Source organism: Phyllobates terribilis, unplaced genomic scaffold, assembly GCF_046119375.1.
Source record: "Phyllobates terribilis strain yellow unplaced genomic scaffold, ASM4611937v1 Scaffold_9__5_contigs__length_417890890, whole genome shotgun sequence".
Classification (NCBI taxonomy): Eukaryota; Metazoa; Chordata; class Amphibia; order Anura; family Dendrobatidae; genus Phyllobates; species Phyllobates terribilis.
In genome coordinates, this window is record NW_027362769.1 from 272,667,113 (window position 1) to 272,690,312 (window position 23,200).

Sequence of the window (23,200 nt, forward strand, 5' to 3'; positions counted from 1 at the left end):
ATCACTCTGGAACTGATGTCGGAACGCTCACTGACATTTCCCCTATCTGAAAGTCTGATAAACGTCGGAAAAATGACTAAGTCCAAAAATAAACTTTTTTCAACTTTTTTCAATTTTACCCCCGTGGGATATATATTCTACCCACACACATTTGGAACTCTCCAGGGGTACCCTCACACATATTATTCCCTCATTTAGTGGATATTTTCACAAAAAAGTGAAATTTTCAAAAATCCAGAATATTGGCTGAAAATGACTAAATATCAAGGACTCGTTGGGCGAATCGCTCTGGAACTGAAATCGGAACGCTCACTGACATTTCCCCTATCTGAAAGTCTGATAAACGTCGGAAAAATGACTAAGTCCAAAAATAAACTTTTTTCAACTTTTTTCAATTTTACCCCCGTGGGATATATATATTCTACCCACACACATTTGGAACTCTCCTGGGGTACCCTCACACATATTATTCCCTCATTTAGTGGATGTTTTCACAAAAAAAGTGAAATTTTCAAAAATCCAGAAAAATGGCTGAAAACGACTAAATATCAAGGACTCATTGGGTGAATCGCTCTGGAACTGAAATCGGAACGCTCACTGACATTTACCCTATCTGAAAGTCTGATAAATGCCTGAAAATTGACTAAGTCCAAAAAAAAAAATGTTTTCAACATTTTTCAATTTTACCCCCGTGGGATATATATTCTACCCACACACATTTGGAACTCTCCTGGGGTACCCTCACACATTTAGTGGATATTTTCACAAAAAAGTGAAATTTTTAAAAATCCAGAAAATTGGCTGAAAATGACTAAATATCAAGGACTCGTTGGGCGAATCGCTCTGGAACTGAAATCGGAACGCTCACTGACATTTCCCCTATCTGAAAGTCTGTTAAACGTCGGAAAAATGACTAAGTCCAAAAATAAACTTTTTTCAACTTTTTTCAATTTTACCCCCGTGGGATATATATTCTACCCACACACATTTGGAACTCTCCTGGGGTACCCTCACACATATTATTCCCTCATTTAGTGGATATGTTCACAAAAAAGTGAAATTTTCAAAAATCCAAAATATTGGCTGAAAATGACTAAATATCAAGGACTCGTTGGGCGAATCGCTCTGGAACTGAAATCGGAAAGCTCACTAACATTTGACCTATCTGAAAGTCTGCTAAACGCCGGAAAAATGACTAAGTCCTAAAAAAAAATGATTTCAACATTTTTCAAGTTTACCCCCGTGGGATATATATTCTACCCACACACATTTGGAACTCTCCTGGGGTACCCTCACACATTTAGTGGATATTTTCACAAAAAAGTGAAATTTTTAAAAATCCAGAAAATTGGCTGAAAATGACTAAATATCAAGGACTCGTTGGGCGAATCGCTCTGGAACTGAAATCGGAACGCTCACTGACATTTCCCCTATCTGAAAGTCTGTTAAACGTCGGAAAAATGACTAAGTCCAAGAATAAACTTTTTCAACTTTTTTCAATTTTACCCCCGTGGGATATATATTCTACCCACACACATTTTGAACTCTCCTGGGGTACCCTCACACATATTAATCCCTCATTTAGTGGATATTTTCACAAAAAAGTGAAATTTTTCAAAAATCCAGAATATTGGCTGAAAATGACTAAATATCAAGGACTCATTGGGCGAATCGCTCTGGAACTGAAATCGGAATGCTCACTGACATTTCCCCTATCTGAAAGTCTGATAAACGTCGGAATAATGACTAAGTCCAAATAAAAAATTTTTTCAACTTTTTTCAATTTTACCCCCGTGGGATATATATTCTACATACACACATTTGGAACTCTCCTGGGGTACCCTCACACATATTATTTCCTCATTTAGTGGATGTTTTCACAAAAAAGTGAAATTTTCATAAATCCAGAAAATTGGCTGAAAACGACTAAATATCAAGGACTCATTGGGCGAATCACTCTGGAACTGATGTCGGAACGCTCACTGACATTTCCCCTATCTGAAAGTCTGATAAACGTCGGAAAAATGACTAAGTCCAAAAATAAACTTTTTTCAACTTTTTTCAATTTTACCCCCGTGGGATATATATTCTACCCACACACATTTGGAACTCTCCTGGGGTACCCTCACACATATTATTCCCTCATTTAGTGGATATTTTCACAAAAAAGTGAAATTTTCAAAAATCCAGAATATTGGCTGAAAATGACTAAATATCAAGGACTCGTTGGGCGAATCGCTCTGGAACTGAAATCGGAACGCTCACTGACATTTCCCCTATCTGAAAGTCTGATAAACGTCGGAAAAATGACTAAGTCCAAAAATAAACTTTTTTCAACTTTTTTCAATTTTACCCCCGTGGGATATATATATTCTACCCACACACATTTGGAACTCTCCTGGGGTACCCTCACACATATTATTCCCTCATTTAGTGGATGTTTTCACAAAAAAAGTGAAATTTTCAAAAATCCAGAAAAATGGCTGAAAACGACTAAATATCAAGGACTCATTGGGTGAATCGCTCTGGAACTGAAATCGGAACGCTCACTGACATTTACCCTATCTGAAAGTCTGATAAATGCCTGAAAATTGACTAAGTCCAAAAAAAAAAATGTTTTCAACATTTTTCAATTTTACCCCCGTGGGATATATATTCTACCCACACACATTTGGAACTCTCCTGGGGTACCCTCACACATTTAGTGGATATTTTCACAAAAAAGTGAAATTTTTAAAAATCCAGAAAATTGGCTGAAAATGACTAAATATCAAGGACTCGTTGGGCGAATCGCTCTGGAACTGAAATCGGAACGCTCACTGACATTTCCCCTATCTGAAAGTCTGTTAAACGTCGGAAAAATGACTAAGTCCAAAAATAAACTTTTTTCAACTTTTTTCAATTTTACCCCCGTGGGATATATATTCTACCCACACACATTTGGAACTCTCCTGGGGTACCCTCACACATATTATTCCCTCATTTAGTGGATATGTTCACAAAAAAGTGAAATTTTCAAAAATCCAAAATATTGGCTGAAAATGACTAAATATCAAGGACTCGTTGGGCGAATCGCTCTGGAACTGAAATCGGAAAGCTCACTAACATTTGACCTATCTGAAAGTCTGCTAAACGCCGGAAAAATGACTAAGTCCAAAAAAAAAATGTTTTCAACATTTTTCAATTTTACCCCCGTGGGATATATATTCTACCCACACACATTTGGAACTCTCCTGGGGTACCCTCACACATTTAGTGGATATTTTCACAAAAAAGTGAAATTTTTAAAAATCCAGAAAATTGGCTGAAAACGACTAAATATCAAGGACTCGTTGGGCGAATCTCTCTGGAACTGACATCGGAACGCTCACTGACATTTCCCCTATCTGAAAGTCTGATAAACGTAGGAAAAATGACTAAGTCCAAAAATAAAATTTTTTCAACTTTTTTCAATTTTACCTCCGTGGTATATAGATTCTACCCACACACATTTGGAACTCTCCTGGGGTACCCTCACACATATTATTCCCTCATTTAGTGGATATATTCACAAAAAAGTGAAATTTTCAAAAATCCAGAAAATTGGCTGAAAATGACTAAATATCAAGGACTCATTGGGCGAATCGCTCTGGAACTGAAATCGGAAAGCTCACTAACATTTGACCTATCTGAAAGTCTGATAAATGTCGGAAAAATGACTAAGTACAAAAATAAAATTTTTTCAACTTTTTTCAATTTTACCCCCGTGGGATATATATTCTACCCACACACATTTTGAACTCTCCTGAGGTACCCTCACACATATTATTCCCTCATTTAGTGGATGTTTTCACAAAAAAGTGAAATTTTCAAAAATCCAGAAAATTGGCTGAAAACCACTAAATATCAAGGACTCATTGGGCGAATGGCTCTGGAACTGAAATCGGAATGCTCACTGACATTTCACCTATCTGAAAGTCTGATAAATGTCGGAAAAATGACTAAGTCCAAAAAAAAAATTTTTTCAACTTTTTTCAATTTAACCCCCGTGGGATATACATTCTACCCATAAACATTTTGAACTCTCCTGGGGTACCCTCACACATATTATTCCCTCATTTAGTGGATATTTTCACAAAAAAGTGAAATTTTCAAAAATCCAGAAAATTGGCTGAAAATGACTAAATATCAAGGACTCGTTGGGCGAATCTCTCTGGAACTGAAATCGGAACGCTCACTGACATTTCCCCTATCTGAAAGTCTGATAAATGTCGGAAAAATGACTAAGTCCAAATAAAAAATTTTTTCAACTTTTTTCAATTTTACCCCCGTGGGATATATATTCTACATACACAAATTTGGAACTCTCCTGGGGTACCCTCACACATATTATTCCCTCATTTAGTGGATATTTTCACAAAAAAGTTAAATTTTCAAAAATCCAAAATATTGGCTGAAAACGACTAAATATCAAGGACTCATTGGGCGAATCGCTCTGGAACTGAAGTCGGAACGCTCACTGACATTTCCCCTATATGAAAGTCTGATAAACGTCGGAAAAATGACTAAGTCCAAAAAAACATTTTTTTCAACTTTTTTCAATTTTACCCCCGCGGGATATATATTCTACACACACACATTTGGAACTCTCCTGGGGTACCCTCACACATATTATTCCCTCATTTAGTGGATGTTTTCAGAAAAAAGTGAAATTTTCAAAAATCCAGAAAATTGGCTGAAAACGACTAAATATCAAGGACTCGTTGGGCGAATCTCTCTGGAACTGACATCGGAACGCTCACTGACATTTCCCCTATCTGAAAGTCTGATAAACGTAGGAAAAATGACTAAGTCCAAAAATAAAATGTTTTCAACTTTTTTCAATTTTACCCCCGTGGTATATAGATTCTACCCACACACATTTGGAACTCTCCTGGGGTACCCTCACACATATTATTCCCTCATTTAGTGGATGTTTTCGCAAAAAAGTGAAATTTTCAAAAATCCAGAAAATTGGCTGAAAACGACTAAATATCAAGGACTCATTGGAGTATCGCTCTGGAACTGAAATTGGAATGCTCAATGACATTTCCCCTATCTGAAAGTCTGATAAATGTCGGAAAAATGACTAAGTCCAAAAAAAAAATTTTTTCAACTTTTTTCAATTTTACCCCCGTGGGATATATATTCTACCCACACACATTTGGAACTCTCCTGGTGTACCCTCACACATATTATTCCCTCATTTAGTGGATATATTCACAAAAAAGTGAAATTTTCAAAAATCCAGAAAATTGGCTGAAAATGACTAAATATCAAGGACTCATTGGGCGAATCGCTCTGGAACTGAAATCGGAAAGCTCACTAACATTTGACCTATCTGAAAGTCTGATAAATGTCGGAAAAATGACTAAGTACAAAAATAAAATTTTTTCAACTTTTTTCAATTTTACCCCCGTGGGATATATATTCTACCCACACACATTTTGAACTCTCCTGAGGTACCCTCACACATATTATTCCCTCATTTAGTGGATGTTTTCACAAAAAAGTGAAATTTTCAAAAATCCAGAAAATTGGCTGAAAACCACTAAATATCAAGGACTCATTGGGCGAATGGCTCTGGAACTGAAATCGGAACGCTCACTGACATTTCACCTATCTGAAAGTCTGATAAATGTCGGAAAAATAACTAAGTCCAAAAAAAGAAATTTTTCAACTTTTTTCAATTTTACCCCCGTGGGATATACATTGTACCCATAAACATTTTGAACTCTCCTGGGGTACCCTCACACATATTATTCCCTCATTTAGTGGATATTTTCACGAAAAAGTGAAATTTTCAAAAATCCAGAAAATTGGCTGAAAATGACTAAATATCAAGGACTCGTTGGGCGAATCTCTCTGGAACTGAAATCGGAACACTCACTGACATTTCCCCTATCTGAAAGTGTGATAAATGTCGGAAAAATGACTAAGTCCAAAAAAAAAATTTTTTCAACTTTTTTCAATTTTACCCCCGTGGGATATATATTCTACCCACACACATTTGGAACTCTCCTGGGGTACCCTCACACATATTATTCCCTCATTTAGTGGATATGTTCACAAAAAAGTGAAATTTTCAAAAATCCAAAACATTGGCTGAAAATGACTAAATATCAAGGACTCATTGGGCGAATCGCTCTGGAACAGAAATCGGAACGCTCACTGACATTTCCCCTATCTGAAAGTCTGATGAACGCCGGAAAAATGACTAAGTGCAAAAAAAATTTTTTTCAACTTTTTTCAATTTTACCCCTGTGGGATATATATTCTACCCACAAACATTTGGAACTCTCCTGGTGTACCCTCACACATATTATTCCCTCATTTAGTGGATATATTCACAAAAAAGTGAAATTTTCAAAAATCCAGAAAATTGGCTGAAAATGAATAAATATCAAGGACTCATTGGGTGAATCGCTCTGGAACTGAAATCGAAACGCTCACTGACATTTACCCTATCTGAAAGTCTGATAAACGTCGGAAACATGACTAAGTCCAAAAAAACATTTTTTTCAACTTTTTTCAATTTTACCCCCGCGGGATATATATTCTACCCACACACATTTGCAACTCTCCTGGGGTACCCTCACACATATTTTTCCCTCATTTAGTGGATGTTTTCACAAAAAAGTGAAATTTTCAAAAATCCAGAAAATTGGCTGAAAACGACTAAATATCAAGGATTCATTGGGTGAATCGCTCTGGAACTGAAATCGGAATGCTCAGTGACATTTCCCCTATCTGAAAGTCTGATAAATGTCGGAAAAATGACTAAGTCCAAAAAAAGAAATTTTTCAACTTTTTTCAATTTAACCCCCGTGGGATATACATTCTACCCATAAACATTTTGAACTCTCCTGGGGTACCCTCACACATATTATTCCCTCATTTAGTGGATATTTTCACAAAAAAGTGAAATTTTCAAAAATCCAGAAAATTGGCTGAAAATGACTAAATATCAAGGACTCGTTGGGCGAATCTCTCTGGAACTGAAATCGGAACGCTCACTGACATTTCCCCTATCTGAAAGTCTGATAAATGTCGGAAAAATGACTAAGTCCAAATAAAAAATTTTTTCAACTTTTTTCAATTTTACCCCCGTGGGATATATATTCTACATACACAAATTTGGAACTCTCCTGGGGTACCCTCACACATATTATTCCCTCATTTAGTGGATATTTTCACAAAAAAGTTAAATTTTCAAAAATCCAAAATATTGGCTGAAAACGACTAAATATCAAGGACTCATTGGGCGAATCGCTCTGGAACTGAAGTCGGAACGCTCACTGACATTTCCCCTATATGAAAGTCTGATAAACGTCGGAAAAATGACTAAGTCCAAAAAAACATTTTTTTCAACTTTTTTCAATTTTACCCCCGCGGGATATATATTCTACCCACACACATTTGGAACTCTCCTGGGGTACCCTCACACATATTTTTCCCTCATTTAGTGGATGTTTTCACAAAAAAGTGAAATTTTCAAAAATCCAGAAAATTGGCTGAAAACGACTAAATATCAAGGACTCGTTGGGCGAATCTCTCTGGAACTGACATCGGAACGCTCACTGACATTTCCCCTATCTGAAAGTCTGATAAACGTAGGAAAAATGACTAAGTCCAAAAATAAAATTTTTTCAACTTTTTTCAATTTTACCCCCGTGGTATATAGATTCTACCCACACACATTTGGAACTCTCCTGGGGTACCCTCACACATATTATTCCCTCATTTAGTGGATGTTTTCGCAAAAAAGTGAAATTTTCAAAAATCCAGAAAATTGGCTGAAAACGACTAAATATCAAGGACTCATTGGAGAATCGCTCTGGAACTGAAATTGGAATGCTCACTGACATTTCCCCTATCTGAAAGTCTGATAAATGTCGGAAAAATGACTAAGTCCAAAAAAAAAATTTTTTCAACTTTTTTCAATTTTACCCCCGTGGGATATATATTCTACCCACACACATTTGGAACTCTCCTGGTGTACCCTCACACATATTATTCCCTCATTTAGTGGATATATTCACAAAAAAGTGAAATTTTCAAAAATCCAGAAAATTGGCTGAAAATGACTAAATATCAAGGACTCATTGGGCGAATCGCTCTGGAACTGAAATCGGAAAGCTCACTAACATTTGACCTATCTGAAAGTCTGATAAATGTCGGAAAAATGACTAAGTACAAAAATAAAATTTTTTCAACTTTTTTCAATTTTACCCCCGTGGGATATATATTCTACCCACACACATTTTGAACTCTCCTGAGGTACCCTCACACATATTATTCCCTCATTTAGTGGATGTTTTCACAAAAAAGTGAAATTTTCAAAAATCCAGAAAATTGGCTGAAAACCACTAAATATCAAGGACTCATTGGGCGAATGGCTCTGGAACTGAAATCGGAACGCTCACTGACATTTCCCCTATCTGAAAGTCTGATAAATGTCGGAAAAATGACTAAGTCCAAAAAAAGAAATTTTTCAACTTTTTTCAATTTAACCCCCGTGGGATATACATTCTACCCATAAACATTTTGAACTCTCCTGGGGTACCCTCACACATATTATTCCCTCATTTAGTGGATATTTTCACAAAAAAGTGAAATTTTCAAAAATCCAGAAAATTGGCTGAAAATGACTAAATATCAAGGACTCGTTGGGCGAATCGCTCTGGAACAGAAATCGGAACGCTCACTGACATTTCCCCTATCTGAAAGTCTGATGAACGCCGGAAAAATGACTAAGTGCAAAAAAAATTTTTTTAAACTTTTTTCGATTTTACCCCTGTGGGATATATATTCTACCCACAAACATTTGGAACTCTCCTGGTGTACCCTCACACATATTATTCCCTCATTTAGTGGATATATTCACAAAAAAGTGAAATTTTCAAAAATCCAGAAAATTGGCTGAAAATGAATAAATATCAAGGACTCATTGGGTGAATCGCTCTGGAACTGAAATCGGAACGCTCACTGACATTTACCCTATCTGAAAGTCTGATAAACGTCGGAAACATGACTAAGTCCAAAAAAACATTTTTTTCATCATTTTTAAATTTTACCCCCGCGGGATATCTATTCTACCCACACACATTTGGAACTCTCCTGGGGTACCCTCACACATATTATTCCCTCATTTAGTGGATATTTTCACAAAAAAGTGAAATTTTCAAAAATCCAGAAAATTGGCTGAAAATGACTAAATATCAAGGACTCGTTGGGCGAATCTCTCTGGAACTGAAATCGGAACGCTCACTGACATTTCCCCTATCTGAAAGTCTGATAAATGTCGGAAAAATGACTAAGTCCAAAAAAAAAATTTTTTCAACTTTTTTCAATTTTACCCCCGTGGGATATATATTCTACCCACAAACATTTTGAACTCTCCTGGGGTACCCTCACACATATTATTCCCTCATTTAGTGGATATTTTCACAAAAAAGTGAAATTTTCAAAAATCCAGAAAATTGGCTGAAAACGACTAAATATCAAGGACTCATTGGGCGAATCGCTCTGGAACAGAAATCGGAACGCTCACTGACATTTCCCCTATCTGAAAGTCTGATAAACGCCGGAAAAATGACTAAGTCCAAAAAAAAAAATTTTTCAACTTTTTTCAATTTTACCCCCCGTGGGATATATATTCTACCCACACACATTTGGAACTCTCCTGGGGTACCCTCACACATATTATTCCCTCATTTAGTGGATATGTTCACAAAAAAGTGAAATTTTCAAAAATCCAAAATATTGGCTGAAAACGACTAAATATCAAGGACTCATTGGGCGAATCGCTCTGGAACAGAAATCGGAATGCTCACTGACATTTCCCCTATCTGAAAGTCTGATGAACGCCGGAAAAATGACTAAGTCCAAAAAAAATATTTTTCAACTTTTTTCAATTTTACCCCTGTGGGATATATATTCTACCCACACACATTTGGAACTCTCCTGGGGTACCCTCACACATATTATTCCCTCATTTAGTGGATATTTTCACAAAAAAGTAAAATTTTCAAAAATCCAGAAAATTGGCTGAAAACGACTAAATATCAAGAACTCATTGGGCGAAACGCTCTGGAACTGAAATCGGAACGCTCACTGACATTTCCCCTATCTGAAAGTCTGATAAACGCCGGAAAAATGACTAAGTCCAAAAAAAATTTTTATTCAACTTTTTTCAGTTTTACCCCCATGGGATATATATTCTAGCCATACACATTTGCTACTCTCCTTGTGTACCCTCACACACATTATTCCCTCACTTAGTGGATATTTTCACAAAAAAGTGAAATTTTCAAAAATCCAGAAAATTGGCTGAAAACGACTAAATATTAAGGACTCATTGGGCGAATCGCTCTGGAACAGAAATCGGAATGCTCACTGACATTTCCCCTATCTGAAAGTCTGATGAACGCCGGAAAAATGACTAAGTCCAAAAAAAATATTTTTCAACTTTTTTCAATTTTACCCCCGTGGGATATATATTCTACCCACACACATTTGGAACTCTCCTGGGGTACCCTCACACATATTATTCCCTCATTTAGTGGATATTTTTACAAAAAAGTGAAATTTTCAAATATTCCAAAATATTGGCTGAAAACGACTAAATATCAAGGACTCATTGGGCAAAACGCTATGGAACTAAAATCGGAATGCTCACTGACATTTCCCCTATCTGAAAGTCTGATAAACGCCGGAAAATTGACTAAGTGCAAAAAAAATATTTTTTTTCACTTTTTTCAATTTTACCCCCGTGGGATATATATTCTACCCACACACATTTGGAACTCTCCTGGGGTACACTCACACATATTATTTCCTCATTTAGTGGATATTTTCACAAAAAAGTGAAATTTTCAAAAATCCAGAAAGTTGGCTGAAAATGACTAAATATCAAGGACTCATTGGGCGAATCGCTCTGGAACAGAAATCGGAACGCTCACTGACATTTCCCCTATCTGAAAGTCTGATAAACGCCGGAAAAATGACTAAGTGCAAAAAAAAAAATGTTCAACTTTTTTCAATTTTACCCCCGTGGGATATATATTCTACCCACACACATTTGGAACTCTCCTAGGGTACCCTCACACATATTATTCCCTCATTTTGTGGATATTTTCACAAAAAAGTGAAATTTTGAAAAATCCAGAAAGTTGGCTGAAAACGACTAAATATCAATGACTCATTGGGCAAATCGCTCTGGAACTGAAATCGGAATGCTCACTGACATTTGCCCTATCTGAAAGTCTCATAAACGCCGGATAAATGACTAAGTCCAAAAAAAAAAATTTTTCAACTTTTTTCAATTTTACCCCCCGTGGGATATATATTCTACCCACACACATTTGGAAATCTCCTGGGGTACCCTCACACATATTATTCCCTCATTTAGCGGATATTTTCACAAAAAAATTAAATTTTCAAAAATCCAGAAAATTGGCTGAAAATGACTAAATATCAAGGACTCATTGGGCGAATCACTCTGGAACTGAAATCGGAATGCTCACTGACATTTGCCCTATCTGAAAGTCTGATAAACGCCGGAAAAATGACTAAGTCCAAAAAAAAAAAATTTTTTAACTTTTTTCAATTTTACCCCCCGCGGGATATATATTCTACCCACACACATTTGGAACTCTCCTGGGGTACCCTCACACATATTATTCCCTCATTTAGTGGATATTTTTACAAAAAAGTGAAATTTTCAAATATTCCAAAATATTGGCTGAAAACGACTAAATATCAAGGACTCATTGGGCAAAACGCTCTGGAACTAAAATCGGAATGCTCACTGACATTTCCCCTATCTGAAAGTCTGATAAACGCCGGAAAATTGACTAAGTGCAAAAAAAATATTTTTTTTCACTTTTTTCAATTTTACCCCCGTGGGATATATATTCTACCCACACACATTTGGAACTCTCCTAGGGTACCCTCACACATATTATTCCCTCATTTTGTGGATATTTTCACAAAAAAGTGAAATTTTGAAAAATCCAGAAAGTTGGCTGAAAACGACTAAATATCAATGACTCATTGGGCAAATCGCTCTGGAACTGAAATCGGAATGCTCACTGACATTTGCCCTATCTGAAAGTCTGATAAACGCCGGATAAATGACTAAGTCCAAAAAAAAAAATTTTTCAACTTTTTTCAATTTTACCCCCCGTGGGATATATATTCTACCCACACACATTTGGAAATCTCCTGGGGTACCCTCACACATATTATTCCCTCATTTAGCGGATATTTTCACAAAAAAGTGAAATTTTCAAAAATCCAGAAAATTGGCTGAAAATAACTAAATATCAAGGACTCATTGGGCGAATCGCTCTGGAACAGAAATCGGAACGCTCACTGACATTTCCCCTATCTGAAAGTCTGATAAACGCCGGAAAAATGACTAAGTCCGAAAAAAAATTTTATTCAACTTTTTTCAGTTTTACCCCCATGGGATATATATTCTAGCCATACACATTTGCTACTCTCCTTGTGTACCCTCACACACATTATTCCCTCATTTAGTGGATATTTTCACAAAAAAGTGAAATTTTCAAAAATCCAGAAAATTGGCTGAAAACGACTAAATATCAAGGACTCATTGGGCGAATCGCTCTGGAACTGAAATCGGAACGCTCACTGACATTTGCCCTATCTGAAAGTCGGATAAACGCCGGAACAATGGCTAAGTCCAAAAAATAATTTTTTTCAACTTTTTTCAATTTTACCCCCGTGGGATATATATTTTACCCACACACATTTGGAACTCTCCTGGGGTACCCTCACACATATTATTCCCTCATTTAGTGGATATTTTCACAAAAAAGTGAATTTTTCAAAAATCCAGAAAATTGGCTGAAAACGACTAAATATCAAGGACTCATTGGGCGACTCGCTCTGGAACTGAAATCGGAACGCTCACTGACATTTGCCCTATCTGAAAGTCTGATAAACGCCGGAAAAATGGCTAAGTCCAAAAAATATTTTTTTTCAACTTTTTTCAATTTTACCCCCATGGGGTATATATTCTACCCACACACATTTGGAACTCTCCTGGGCTACCCTCACACATATTATTCCCTCATTTAGTGGATATTTTCACAAAAAAGTGAATTTTTCAAAAATCCAGTAAATTGGCTGAAAATGACTAAATATCAAGGACTCATTGGGCGAATCACTCTGGAACTGAAATCGGAACGCTCACTGACATTTGCCCTATCTGAAAGTCTGATAAACGCCGGAAAAATGACTAAGTCCAAAAAAAATAATTTTTCAACTTTTTTCAATTTTACCCCCGTGGGATATATATTCTACCCACGCACATTTGGAACACTCCTGGGGTACCCTCACACATATTATTCCCTCATTTAGTGGATATTTTCACAAAAAAGTGAATTTTTCAAAAATCCAAAATATTGGCTGAAAACGACTAAATATCAAGGACTCATTGGGCGAATCGCTCTGGAACTGAAATCGGAACGCTCACTGACATTTGCCCTATCTGAAAGTCTGATAAATGCCGGAAAAATGACTAAGTCCAAAAAAAAAATTATTTGAACTTTTTTCAATTTTACCCCTGTGGGATATATATTCTACCCACACACATTTGGAACTCTCCTGGGCTACCCTTACACATATTATTCCCTCATTTAGTGGATATTTTCACAAAAAAGTGAATTTTTCAAAAATCCAGAAAATTGGCTGAAAATTACTAAATATCAAGGACTCATTGGGCGAAACACTCTGAAACTGAAATCGGAACGCTCACTGACATTTGCCCTATCTGAAAGTCTGATAAACGCCGGAAAAATGAGTAAGTCCTAAAAAAAAATTTTTTCAACTTTTTTCAATTTTACCCCCGTGGGATATATATTCTACCCACACACAATTGCAACTCTCCTGGGCTACCCTCACACATATTATTCCCTCATTTAGTGGATGTTTTAAAAAAAAAGTGAAATTTTCAAAAATCCAGAAAATTGGCTGAAAATAACTAAATATCAAGGACTCATTGGGCGAATCGCTCTGGAACTGAAATCGGAATGCTCACTGACATTTGCCCTATCTGAAAGTCTGATAAACGCCGGAAAAATTACTAAGTCCAAAAAAAAAGTATTTTTCAACTTTTTTCAGTTTTACCCGCGTGGGATATATATTCTACCCACACACATTTGGAACTCTCCTGGGGTACCCTCACACATATTATTCCCTCATTTAGTGGATATTTTCACAAAAAAGTGAATTTTTCAAAAATCCAGAAAATTGGCTGAAAATGACTAAATATCAAGGACTCATTGGGCGAATCGCTCTGGAACTGATATCGGAACGCTCACTGACATTTGCCCTATCTGAAAGTCTGATAAACGCCGGAACAATGGCTAAGTCCAAAAAATAATTTTTTTCAATTTTACCCCCGTGGGATATATATTTTACCCACACACATTTGGAACTCTCCTGGGGTACCCTCACACATATTATTCCCTCATTTAGTGGATATTTTCACAAAAAAGTGAATTTTTCAAAAATCCAGAAAATTGGCTGAAAACGACTAAATATCAAGGACTCATTGGGCGAATCGCTCTGGAACTGAAATCGGAACGCTCACTGACATTTGCCCTATCTGAAAGTCTGATAAACGCCGGAAAAATGAGTAAGTCCTAAAAAAAAATTTTTTCAACTTTTTTCGATTTTACCCCCGTGGGATATATATTCTACCCACACACAATTGCAACTCTCCTGGGCTACCCTCACACATATTATTCCCTCATTTAGTGGATGTTTTAAAAAAAAAGTGAAATTTTCAAAAATCCAGAAAATTGGCTGAAAATAACTAAATATCAAGGACTCATTGGGCGAATCGCTCTGGAACTGAAATCGGAACGCTCACTGACATTTGCCCTATCTGAAAGTCTGATAAACGCCGGAAAAATTACTAAGTCCAAAAAAAAAGTATTTTTCAACTTTTTTCAGTTTTACCCCCGTGGGATATATATTCTACCCAAACACATTTGGAACTCTCCTGGGGTACCCTCACACATATTATTCCCTCATTTAGTGGATATTTTCACAAAAAAGTGAATTTTTCAAAAATCCAGAAAATTGGCTGAAAATGACTAAATATCAAGGACTCATTGGGCGAATCGCTCTGGAACTGATATCGGAACGCTCACTGACATTTGCCCTATCTGAAAGTCTGATAAACGCCGGAACAATGGCTAAGTCCAAAAAATAATTTTTTTCAACTTTTTTCAATTTTACCCCCGTGGGATATATATTTTACCCACACACATTTGGAACTCTCCTGGGGTACCCTCACACATATTATTCCCTCATTTAGTGGATATTTTCACAAAAAAGTGAATTTTTCAAAAATCCAGAAAATTGGCTGAAAACGACTAAATATCAAGGACTCATCGGGCGAATCGCTCTGGAACTGAAATCGGAACGCTCACTGACATTTGCCCTATCTGAAAGTCTGATAAACGCCGGAAAAATGGCTAAGTCCAAAAAATAATTTTTTTCAACTTTTTTCAATTTTACCCCCATGGGGTATATATTCTACCCACACACATTTGGAACTCTCCTGGGCTACCCTCACACATATTATTCCCTCATTTAGTGGATATTTTCACAAAAAAAGTGAATTTTTCAAAAATCCAGAAAATTGGCTGAAAATGACTAAATATCAAGGACTCATTGGGCGAATAACTCTGGAACTGAAATCGGAACGCTCACTGACATTTGCCCTATCTGAAAGTCTGATAAACGCCGGAACAATGGCTAAGTCCAAAAAATAATTTTTTTCAACTTTTTTCAATTTTACCCCCGTGGGATATATATTTTACCCACACACATTTGGAACTCTCCTGGGGTACCCTCACACATATTATTCCCTCATTTAGTGGATATTTTCACAAAAAAGTGAATTTTTCAAAAATCCAGAAAATTGGCTGAAAACGACTAAATATCAAGGACTCATTGGGCGAATCGCTCTGGAACTGAAATCGGAACGCTCACTGACATTTGCCCTATCTGAAAGTCTGATAAACGCCGGAAAAATGGCAAAGTCCAAAAAATAACTTTTTTCAACTTTTTTCAATTTTACCCCCGTGGGATATATATTCTACCCACACACATTTGGAACTCTCCTGGGCTACCCTCACACATATTATTCCCTCGTTTAGTGGATATTTTCACAAAAAAGTGAAATTTTCAAAAATCCAAAATATTGGCTGAAAACGACTAAATATCAAGGACTCATTGGGCGAATCGCTCTGGAACTGAAATCGGAACGCTCACTGACATTTGCCCTATCTGAAAGTCTGATCAACGCCGGAAAAATGACTAAGTCCAAAAAAAAATTATTTGAACTTTTTTCAATTTTACCCCTGTGGGATATATATTCTACCCACACACATTTGGAACTCTCCTGGGCTACCCTCACACATATTATTCCCTCATTTAGTGGATATTTTCACAAAAAAGTGAATTTTTCAAAAATCCAGAAAATTGGCTGAAAATTACTAAATATCAAGGACTCATTGGGCGAATCACTCTGAAACTGAAATCGGAACGCTCACTGACATTTGCCCTATTTGAAAGTCTGTGAAACTCCGGAACAATGGCTAAGTCCAAAAAATAATTTTTTTCAACTTTTTTCAATTTTACCCCCGTGGCATATATATTTTACCCACACACATTTGGAACTCTCCTGGGGTACCCTCACACATATTATTCCCTCATTTAGTGGATATTTTCACAAAAAAGTGATTTTTTCAAAAATCCAGAAAATTGGCTGAAAACGACTAAATATCAAGGACTCATTGGGCGAATCACTCTGGAACTGAAATCGGAACGCTCACTGACATTTGCCCTATCTGAAAGTCTGATAAACGGCGGAAAAATGACTAAGTCCAAAAAAAAAATTTTTTCAACTTTTTTCAATTTTACCCCCGTGGGATATATATTCTACCCACACACATTTGGAACTCTCCTGGGGTACCCTCACACATATTATTCCCTCATTTAGTGGATATTTTCACAAAAAAGTGAAATTTTCAAAAATCCAAAATATTGGCTGAAAACGACTAAATATCAAGGACTCATTTGGGTGAATCGCTCTGGAACTGAAATCGGAACGCTCACTGACATTTGCCCTATCTGAAAGTCTGATAAACGCCGGAAAAATGACTAAGTCCAAAAAAAAAATTATTTGAACTTTTTTCAATTTTACCCCTGTGGGATATATATTCTACCCACACACATTTGGAACTCTCCTGGGCTACCCTCACACATATTATTCCGTCATTTAGAGGAAATTTTAACAAAAAAGTTAATTTTTCAAAAATCCAGAAAATTGGCTGAAAATGACTAAATATCAAGGACTCATTGGGCGAATCGCTCTGGAACTGAAATCGGAATGCTCACTGACATTTGCCCTATCTGAAAGTCTGATAAACGCCGGAAAAATGACTAAGTCCAAAAAAAAAATTATTTGAACTTTTTTCAATTTTACCCCTGTGGGATATATATTCTACCCACACACATTTGGAACTCTTCTGGGTACCCTCACACATATTATTCCCTCATTTAGTGGATATTTTCACAAAAAAGTAAATTTTTCAAAAATCCAGAAAATTGGCTGAAAATTACTAAATATCAAGGACTCATTGGGTGAATCGCTCTGGAACTGAAATCGGAACGCTCACTAACATTTGCCTTATCTGAAAGTCTGATAAACGCCGGAAAAATGGCTAAGTGCAAAAAAAAATTTTTTTCAACTTTTTTAAATTTTACCCCCGGGGGATATATATTTTACCCACACACATTTGGAACTCTCCTGGGGTACCCTTACACATATTATTCCCTCATTTAGTGGATATTTTCACAAAAAAAGTGAATTTTTCAAAAATCCAGAAAATTAGCTGAAAACGACTAAATATCAAGGACTCATTGGGCGAATCGCTCTGGAACTGAAATCGGAACGCTCACTGACATTTGCCCTATCTGAAAGTCTGATAAACGCCGGAAAAATGACTAAGTCCAAAAAAAAAATTATTTGAACTTTTTTTAATTTTACCCCTGTGGGATATATATTTTACCCACACACATTTGGAACTCTCCTGGGCTACCCTCACACATATTATTCCCTCATTTAGTGGATATTTTCACAAAAAGTGAATTTTTCAAAAATCCAGAAAATTGGCTGAAAACGACTAAATATCAAGGACTCATTGGGCGAATCGCTCTGGAACTGAAATCGGAATGCTCACTGACATTTGCCCTATCTGAAAGTCTGATAAACGGAGGAAAAATGACTAAGTCCAAAAAAAAAATGTTTTAAACTTTTTTCAGTTTTACCCCCGTGGGATATATATTCTACCCACACACATTTGGAACACTCCTGGGGTACCCTCACACATATTATTCCCTCATTTAGTGGATATTTTCACAAAAAAGTGAAATTTTCAAAAATCCAAAATATTGGCTGAAAACGACTAAATATCAAATACTCATTGGGTGAATCGCTCAGGAACTGAAATCGGAACGCTCACTGACATTTGCCCTATCTGAAAGTCTGATAAACGCCGGAAAAATGACTAAGTCCAAAAAAAAAATTATTTGAACTTTTTTCAATTTTACCCCTGTGGGATATATATTCTACCCACACACATTTGAAACTCTCCTGGGCTACCCTCACACATATTATTCCCTCATTTAGTGGATATTTTCACAAAAAAGTGAATTTTTCAAAAATCCAGAAAATTGGCTGAAAATAACTAAATATCAAGGACTCATTGGGCGAATCACTCTGGAACTGAAATCGGAACGCTCACTGACATTTGCCCTATCTGAAAGTCTGATAAACGGCGGAAAAATGACTAAGTCCAAAAAAAAAATTTTTTCAGCTTTTTTCAATTTTACCCCCGTGGGATATATATTCTACCCACACACATTTGGAACTCTTCTGGGGTACCCTCACACATATTATTCCCTCATTTAGTGGATATTTTCACAAAAAAGTTAATTTTTCAAAAATCCAGAAAATTGGCTGAAAATTACTAAATATCAAGGACTCATTGGGCGAATCGCTCTGGAACTTAAATCGGAACGCTCACTGACATTTGCCCTATCTGAAAGTCTGATAAACGCCGGAAAAATGACTAAGTCCAAAAAAAAAATTATTTGAACTTTTTTTAATTTTACCCCTGTGGGATATGTATTCTACCCACACACATTTGGAACTCTCCTGGGCTACCCTCACACATATTATTCCCTCATTTAGTGGATATTTTCACAAAAAGTGAATTTTTCAAAAATCCAGAAAATTGGCTGAAAACGACTAAATATCAAGGACTCATTGGGCGAATCGCTCTGGAACTGAAATCGGAATGCTCACTGACATTTGCCCTATCTGAAAGTCTGATAAACGGAGGAAAAATGACTAAGTCCAAAAAAAAAATGTTTTAAACTTTTTTCAGTTTTACCCCCGTGGGATATATATTCTACCCACACACATTTGGAACACTCCTGGGGTACCCTCACACATATTATTCCCTCATTTAGTGGATATTTTCACAAAAAAGTGAAATTTTCAAAAATCCAAAATATTGGCTAAAAACGACTAAATATCAAGGACTCATTGGGCGAATCGCTCTGGAACTGAAATCGGAACGCTCACTGACATTTGCCCTATCTGAAAGTCTAATAAACGCCGGAAAAATGACTAAGTCCAAAAAAAAAATTATTTGAACTTTTTTCAATTTTACCCCTGTGGGATATATATTCTACCCACACACATTTGAAACTCTCCTGGGCTACCCTCACACATATTATTCCCTCATTTAGTGGATATTTTCACAAAAAAGTGAATTTTTCAAAAATCCAGAAAATTGGCTGAAAATAACTAAATATCAAGGACTCATTGGGCGAATCACACTGGAACTGAAATCGGAACGCTCACTGACATTTGCCCTATCTGAAAGTCTGATAAACGCCGGAAAAATGACTAAGTCCAAAAAAAAATATTTTTCAACTTTTTTCAATTTTACCCCCGTGGGATATATATTCTACCCACACACATTTGGAACTCTCCTGGGGTACCCTCACACATATTATTCCCTCATTTAGTGGATATTTTCACAAAAAAGTGAAATTTTCAAAAATCCAAAATATTGGCTGAAAACGACTAAATATCAAGGACTCATTGGGCGAATTGCTCTGGAACTGAAATCGGAACGCTCACTGACATTTGCCCTATCTGAAAGTCTGATAAACGCCGGATCAATGGCTAAGTCCAAAAAATAATTTTTTTCAACTTTTTTCAATTTTACCCCCGTGGGATATATATTTTACCCACACACATTTGGAACTCTCCTGGGGTACCCTCACACATATTATTCCCTCATTTAGTGGATATTTTCACAAAAAAGTGATTTTTTCAAAAATCCAGAAAATTGGCTGAAAACGACTAAATATCAAGGACTCATTGGGCGAATCACTCTGGAACTGAAATCGGAACGCTCACTGACATTTGCCCTATCTGAAAGTCTGATAAACGGCGGAAAAATGACTAAGTCCAAAAAAAAAATTTTTTCAACTTTTTTCAATTTTACCCCCGTGGGATATATATTCTACCCACACACATTTGGAACTCTCCTGGGGTACCCTCACACATATTATTCCCTCATTTAGTGGATATTTTCACAAAAAAGTGAAATTTTCAAAAATCCAAAATATTGGCTGAAAACGACTAAATATCAAGGACTCATTGGGTGAATCGCTCAGGAACTGAAATCGGAATGCTCACTGACATTTGCCCTATCTGAAAGTCTGATAAACGCCGGAAAAATGACTAAGTCCAAAAAAAAAATTATTTGAACTTTTTTCAATTTTACCCCTGTGGGATATATATTCTACCCACACACATTTGGAACTCTCCTGGGCTACCCTCACACATATTATTCCGTCATTTAGAGGAAATTTTAACAAAAAAGTTAATTTTTCAAAAATCCAGAAAATTGGCTGAAAATGACTAAATATCAAGGACTCATTGGGCGAATCGCTCTGGAACTGAAATCGGAATGCTCACTGACATTTGCCCTATCTGAAAGTCTGATAAACGCCGGAAAAATGACTAAGTCCAAAAAAAAAATTATTTGAACTTTTTTCAATTTTACCCCTGTGGGATATATATTCTACCCACACACATTTGGAACTCTTCTGGGTACCCTCACACATATTATTCCCTCATTTAGTGGATATTTTCACAAAAAAGTAAATTTTTCAAAAATCCAGAAAATTGGCTGAAAATTACTAAATATCAAGGACTCATTGGGTGAATCGCTCTGGAACTGAAATCGGAACGCTCACTAACATTTGCCTTATCTGAAAGTCTGATAAACGCCGGAAAAATGGCTAAGTGCAAAAAAAAATTTTTTTCAACTTTTTTAAATTTTACCCCCGGGGGATATATATTTTACCCACACACATTTGGAACTCTCCTGGGGTACCCTTACACATATTATTCCCTCATTTAGTGGATATTTTCACAAAAAAAGTGAATTTTTCAAAAATCCAGAAAATTAGCTGAAAACGACTAAATATCAAGGACTCATTGGGCGAATCGCTCTGGAACTGAAATCGGAACGCTCACTGACATTTGCCCTATCTGAAAGTCTGATAAACGCCGGAAAAATGACTAAGTCCAAAAAAAAAATTATTTGAACTTTTTTTAATTTTACCCCTGTGGGATATATATTTTACCCACACACATTTGGAACTCTCCTGGGCTACCCTCACACATATTATTCCCTCATTTAGTGGATATTTTCACAAAAAGTGAATTTTTCAAAAATCCAGAAAATTGGCTGAAAACGACTAAATATCAAGGACTCATTGGGCGAATCGCTCTGGAACTGAAATCGGAATGCTCACTGACATTTGCCCTATCTGAAAGTCTGATAAACGGAGGAAAAATGACTAAGTCCAAAAAAAAAATGTTTTAAACTTTTTTCAGTTTTACCCCCGTGGGATATATATTCTACCCACACACATTTGGAACACTCCTGGGGTACCCTCACACATATTATTCCCTCATTTAGTGGATATTTTCACAAAAAAGTGAAATTTTCAAAAATCCAAAATATTGGCTGAAAACGACTAAATATCAAATACTCATTGGGTGAATCGCTCAGGAACTGAAATCGGAACGCTCACTGACATTTGCCCTATCTGAAAGTCTGATAAACGCCGGAAAAATGACTAAGTCCAAAAAAAAAATTATTTGAACTTTTTTCAATTTTACCCCTGTGGGATATATATTCTACCCACACACATTTGAAACTCTCCTGGGCTACCCTCACACATATTATTCCCTCATTTAGTGGCTATTTTCACAAAAAAGTGAATTTTTCAAAAATCCAGAAAATTGGCTGAAAATAACTAAATATCAAGGACTCATTGGGCGAATCACTCTGGAACTGAAATCGGAACGCTCACTGACATTTGCCCTATCTGAAAGTCTGATAAACGGCGGAAAAATGACTAAGTCCAAAAAAAAAATTTTTTCAGCTTTTTTCAATTTTACCCCCGTGGGATATATATTCTACCCACACACATTTGGAACTCTTCTGGGGTACCCTCACACATATTATTCCCTCATTTAGTGGATATTTTCACAAAAAAGTTAATTTTTCAAAAATCCAGAAAATTGGCTGAAAATTACTAAATATCAAGGACTCATTGGGCGAATCGCTCTGGAACTTAAATCGGAACGCTCACTGACATTTGCCCTATCTGAAAGTCTGATAAACGCCGGAAAAATGACTAAGTCCAAAAAAAAAATTATTTGAACTTTTTTTAATTTTACCCCTGTGGGATATGTATTCTACCCACACACATTTGGAACTCTCCTGGGCTACCCTCACACATATTATTCCCTCATTTAGTGGATATTTTCACAAAAAGTGAATTTTTCAAAAATCCAGAAAATTGGCTGAAAACGACTAAATATCAAGGACTCATTGGGCGAATCGCTCTGGAACTGAAATCGGAATGCTCACTGACATTTGCCCTATCTGAAAGTCTGATAAACGGAGGAAAAATGACTAAGTCCAAAAAAAAAATGTTTTAAACTTTTTTCAGTTTTACCCCCGTGGGA